At 38.1% G+C, this 6158-nt stretch overlaps 1 non-coding gene across 1 annotated transcript; it reads right to left on the reverse strand.

Annotated features, from left to right (window-relative positions):
- Positions 1 to 2880: 2880 nt before the first annotated feature.
- On the reverse strand, positions 2881 to 2988 carry LOC112768613 (small nucleolar RNA R71). Its single transcript, XR_003186020.1, has one exon. It is a non-coding gene; the product is annotated as a small nucleolar RNA R71 (small nucleolar RNA).
- Positions 2989 to 6158: the final 3170 nt, after the last annotated feature.

Below are 6158 nucleotides of genomic sequence, written 5' to 3' on the forward strand. Positions count from 1 at the left end.
TTAGCCGTGCTGTGACAGAGCATTTGGACCATTTTCCCGAGAGGATTGAAAGTAGCCATTGGCACCGGTGACATCCTTACATAAGGCCAGCCATAGAAAGGAGTAAGACTGATTGGATGAAGACAGCAGGAAAGTAGAGGTTCAGAGGAATAAATGCATCTCCATACGCTTATCTGAAATTCTCACCAATGATTTACATAAGTATTTCTATCCTTATTTTAGTATTAATTTCGAAAACTCCATAACTATTTTATATCCGCCTGACTGAGATTTACAAGGTGACCATAGCTTGCTTCATACCAACAATCTCCGTGGGATCGACCCTTACTCACGTAAGGTTTATTACTTGGACGACCCAGTGCACTTGCTGGTTAGTTATGCGAAGTTGTGAAGATATGTTTAGACCATGGTTCTGTGCATCCGTTTTTGGTGCCATCGCCAGGGAATCAATTTCGAACAATAATTCACAACCTGAGTAACAATTTCGCATACCAAGTTTTTGGCGCCGTTGCCGAGGATTGTTTGAGTTTGGACAACTGACGGTTCATCTTGTTGCTCAGATTAGGTAATTTTCTTTTTGTTTTCTTTTCAAAAATTTTTTAAAAATCTTTCAAAAATTTCTCCTTTGTTTTCGAAAAAAAATGTTTTCAAAAATATATTTTTCTTCAGAATTTTTAAGAATGAATTCTAGTGTTTCATGAAGCATGTTGAAGCCTGGCTGGCTGTAAAGCCATGTCCAATTCTTCTGACTGTAGGGCATGTTAGGCGTGTCATGTCTGAGTTACATACTAAAGCTTGGCTGGCTATTAAGCCATGCCTGACCCTTTGATTGGAGCTTTAGACTAAAGAGCATAAGATTCCTGGAATTCATATTAAAAATTTTGGAATCCTTATTTTTCTTTTTCAAAATGATTTTCGAAAAAAATTAAAAGAAAATACAAAAAAAAAAATTCATAAAATCATAAAAATCAAAAAAAATATTTTGTGTTTCTTGTTTGAGTCTTGAGTCATGTTATAAGTGGTGTCAATTGCATGTTCATCTTGCATTTTTCGAAAAAATTCATGCATTTATAGTGTTCTTCATGATCTTCAAGTTGTTCTTGGTAAGTCTTCTTGTTTGATCTTTGCATTTGCATATTTTGTGTCTTTTCTTGTTTTTCATATGCATTCCTGAATTCTTTATGTCTAAGCATTAAAGAATTCTAAGTTTGGTGTCTTGCATGTTTTCTTTGCATTAAAAATTTTTTCAAAAATGTGTTCTTGATGTTCATCATGATCTTCATAGTGTTCTTGGTGTTCATCTTGACATTCATAGCATTCTTGCATGCATTCATTGTTTTGATCCATAACTTTCATGCATTGCATCATTTTTCTTGTTTTTCTCTCTCATCATAAAAATTCAAAAAAATCAAAAAAAAAATATCTTTCCCTCTTTTCTCTCATCAAATTCGAAAATTTGAGTTGACTTTTTCAAAATTTTTTAAAAATCCAATTATTTTTATGAGTCAAATCAAATTTTCAATTTAAAAATCTTATCTTTTTCAAAATCTTTTTCAAAAATCAAATCTTTCTCATTTTTCTTAGTTATTTTCAAAAATTCTAAAAAAATATTTTTCAAAAATTTTTTTCTTATTTTTATATCAAATTTTCGAAAATAACAATAACAATTAATGTTTTGATTCAAAAATTTCAAGTTTGTTACTTGCTTGTTAAGAAAGATTCAAACTTCAAGTTCTAGAATCATATCTTGTGATTTCTTGTGAATCAAGTTATTAATTGTGATTTTAAAAATCAAATCTTTTTCAAAACTAATTTCAATCATATCTTTTCAAAAATATCTTCTCATCATATCTTTTTCAAAAAGTTGATTTCAAAATATCTTTTCTAACTTCCTAACTTCTTATCTTTTCAAAATTTGTTTCAACTAACTAACTAACTTTTTGTTTGTTTCTTATCTTTTTCAAAACTACCTAACTAATTCTCTCTCTCTAATTTTCGAAAATATCTTCGCTCTTTTTCAAAAATTCTTTTTAATTAACTAATTATTTTGATTTTTATTTTCAAAAAAAAAACTACTAACCTTTTTCAAAAACTATTTTCGAAAATCACTAACTCTTTTTCAAAAATTATTTTCGAAATTCTCCCTCTCTCATCTTATTCTATTTATTTATTCATCTACTAACATCTCCTCATCTCACTTCTCTGCTCTCCTCACCCTTGTGTTTCTTTCCTTACATTACATTCTTTGTCCCCTTCTTTTCTTCTACTCACACAAGGACCTCTATACTATGGTATAAAGGATCCCTACTATTATTATTATTTTTTCTGTGCCCTCTTCTTTGTCATATGAGCAGGAGCAAGGACAAGAATATTCTTGTCGAAGCAGATCCAGAACCTGAAAGGACTCTGAAGAGGAAACTGAGAGAAGCTAAATTACAACAATCCAGAGAGAACCTTTCAGGAATTTTCGAACAGGAAGAGGAGATGGCAGCCGAAAATAATAATAATGCAAGGAGAATGCTTGGTGACTTTACTGCACCTAATTCCAATTTACATGGAAGAAGCATCTCCATCCCTACCATTGGAGCAAACAATTTTGAGCTGAAACCTCAACTAGTTTCTCTGATACAGCAGAACTGCAAGTTTCATGGACTTCCATCTGAAGATCCTTTTCAGTTCTTAACTGAATTCTTACAGATCTGTGATACTGTTAAGACTAATGGAGTAGATCCTGAAGTCTACAGGCTTATGCTTTTCCCTTTTGCTGTAAGAGACAGAGCTAGAGTGTGGTTGAACTCTCAATCCAAAGACAGCCTGAACTCTTGGGATAAGCTGGTCAAGGCTTTCTTAGCCAAGTTCTTTCCTCCTCAAAAGCTGAGTAAGCTTAGAGTGAATGTTCAGACCTTCAGACAGAAAGAAGGTGAATCCATCTATGAAGCTTGGGAGAGATACAAAGGACTGACCAAAAAGTGTCCTTCTGACATGCTTTCAGAATGGACCATCCTGGATATATTCTATGATGGTCTATCTGAATTAGCTAAGATGTCATTGGATACTTCTGCAGGTGGATCCATTCACCTAAAGAAAATGCCTGCAGAAGCTCAAGAACTCATTGACATGGTTGCTAATAACCAGTTTATGTACACTTTTGAGAGGAATCCTGTGAGTAATGGGACGCCTATGAAGAAGGGAGTTCTTGAAATTGATACTCTGAATGCCATATTGGCTTAGAACAAAATATTGACTCAGCAAGTCAATATGATTTCTCAAAGTCTGAATGGAATGCAAGCTGCATCCAACAGTACTCAAGAGGCATCTTCTGAAGAAGAAGCTTATGATCCTGAGAACCCTGCAATAGCAGAGGTAAATTACTTAGGTGAACCTTATAGAAACACCTACAATCCATCATGGAGAAATCATCCAAATCTCTCATGGAAGGATCAAAGGCCTCAACAAGGCTTTAATAATGGTGGAAAAAACAGGTTTAGCAATAGCAAGCCTTTTTCATCATCCACTCAGCAACAGACAGAGAATTCTGAGCAGAATCCATCTAGCTTAGCAAATTTAGTCTCTGATCTATCTAAGGCCACTGTGAGTTTCATGAATGAAACAAGGTCTTCCATTAGAAATTTGGAAGCACAAGTGGGCCAGCTGAGTAAAAAGATCACTGAAATCCCTCCTAGTACTCTCCCAAGCAATACAGAAGAGAATCCAAAAGGAGAGTGCAAGGCCATTGAATTAATTACCTTGGCCGAACCCACAAGAGAGGAGAAGGACGTGAATCCCAAGGAAGAAGACCTCCTGGGACGTCCAGTGATCAATAAGGAGCTTCCCTCTGAGGAACCAAAGGACTCTGAGGCTCATCTAGAGACCATAGAGATTCCATTGAACCCCCTTATGCCATTCATGAGCTCTGATGAGTATTCCTCTTCTGAAGAGAATGAGGATGTTACTGAAGAGCAAGCTGCCAAGTTCCTTGGTGCAATCATGAAGCTAAATGCCAAATTATTTGGTATTGAAACTTGGGAAGATGAACCTCCCTTGTTCACCAATGAACTAAGTGATCTGGATCAACTGACATTGCCTCAGAAGAGACAGGATCCTGGAAAGTTCATAATACCTTGTACCGTATGCACCATGATCTTTAAGGCTCTGTGTGACCTTGGTTCAGGGATAAACTTCATGCCTCTCTCTGTAATAGAGAAACTGGGAATCTATGGGGTACAAGCTGCTAAAATCTCATTAGAGATGGCAGACAATTCAAGAAAACAGGCTTATGGACAAGTAGAGGACGTGTTAGTAAAGGTTGAAGGCCTTTACATCCCTGCTGATTTCATAGTCCTGGATACTGGAAAGGAAGAGGATGAATCCATCATCCTAGGAAGACCTTTCCTAGCCACAGCAAGAGCTGTGATTGATGTGGACAGAGGAGAATTGATCCTTCAATTAAATAAGGACAACCTTGTGTTTACAACTCAAGGATCTCTCTCTGCATCCATGGAGAGGAAGCAGAGAAAGCTTCTCCCAAAGCAGAGTCAACCAAAGCCCCCACAGTCAAACTCTAAGTTTGGTGTTGGGAGGCCACAACCAAACTCTAAGTTTGGTGTCAAACCCCCATATCCAAACTCTAAGTTTGGTGTTGGGAGGTCTCAACAAAGCTCTGCATATCTGTGAGGCTCCATGAGAGCCCACTGTCAAGCTATTGACATTAAAGAAGCACTTGTTGGGAGGCAACCCAATGTTTGTTTATCTAATTTTATTTTTGTTTTTCATGTTTTCTTAGGTTCATGATCATGTGGAGTCACAAAATAAACGAAAAATTTATAAACAGAATCAAAAACAGCGGAAGAAAAATCACACCCTGGAGGAAGCACCTGTCTGGCGTTCAACGCCAGAACAGAGCATGGATCTGACGCTGAACGCCCAAAATGGGCAGTATCTGGGCGCTGAACGCCCAAAATGGGCAGCATCTGGGCGCTGAACGCTAGAATTGCACCCTGGAGAAGAGCTGACGCTGAACGCCCAGAACAAGCATGGTTCTGGCGTTCAACGCCAGAAATGGGCAACAAATGGGCGTTAAACGCCCAAAATGGGCACCAACCTGGCGCTGAACGCCCAGAGTTGTGTGCAAGGGCATTTTACATGCCTAATTTGGTGCAAGGTTGTAAATCTTTGAACACCTCAGGATCTGTAGACCCCACAGGATCATCTCAGGATCTGTGGATCCCACAGGATCCCCACCTACCTCCACTCACTTCTTCTCACCCCTCTTTCACACAAACCCATAATCTCTCTTCCCCATCACCTCTTCACCGCTCACATCCATCCACTCTTCCCCATAAACCTACCTCATAAACTCCACCTACCTTCAAAATTCAAAATCAATTTTCCACCCAACCCACCCTAAATGGCCGAACCTAACACCCTCTCCCCCCACTATATAAAGCCCTCCATTCTTCTTCATTTTCACACAACACAACCCTCTCTTCTCTTCTTAGCCGAAACACAACCCCTTCTCCCTCTCCTCCATTTCTTCTTCTTCTTCATCTATTCTTTCTTCTCTTACTCGAGGGTGAGCAAAATTCTAAGTTTGGTGTGGTAAAAGCATAAGCTTTTTGTTTTTCTATTACCATTGATGGAACCTAAGACAGGAGAATCCTCTAGAAAAGGAAAAGGGAAGACAAAAGCTTCCACCTCCGAGTCATGGGAGCTGGAAAGATTCATCTCCAAAGCTCATCAAGACCACTTCTATGATGTTGTGGCCAAGAAGAAGGTGATCCCCGAGGTCCCTTTCAAACTCAAAAGAAATGAGTATCCGGAGATCCGACATGAAATTCAAAGAAGAGGTTGGGAAGTTCTAACAAATCTCATCCAACAAGTCGGCATCCTAATGGTTCAAGAGTTCTATGCCAATACATGGATCACCAAAAACCATGATCAAAGTAAGAACCTAGATCCAAAGAACTATGTTACAATGGTTTGGGGGAAATACTTGGATTTTAGTCCGGAAAATGTGAGGTTAGCGTTTAACTTGCCTATGATGCAAGGAGATGAACGCCCCTACACTAGAAGGGTCAACTTTAATCAAAGGTTGGACCAAGTTCTCATGGACATATGTGTGGAAGGAGCTCAATGGAAGATTGACTCCAAAGGCAAGC

This window comes from Arachis hypogaea, chromosome 17 (assembly GCF_003086295.3).
Source record: "Arachis hypogaea cultivar Tifrunner chromosome 17, arahy.Tifrunner.gnm2.J5K5, whole genome shotgun sequence".
Taxonomy (NCBI): Eukaryota; Viridiplantae; Streptophyta; class Magnoliopsida; order Fabales; family Fabaceae; genus Arachis; species Arachis hypogaea.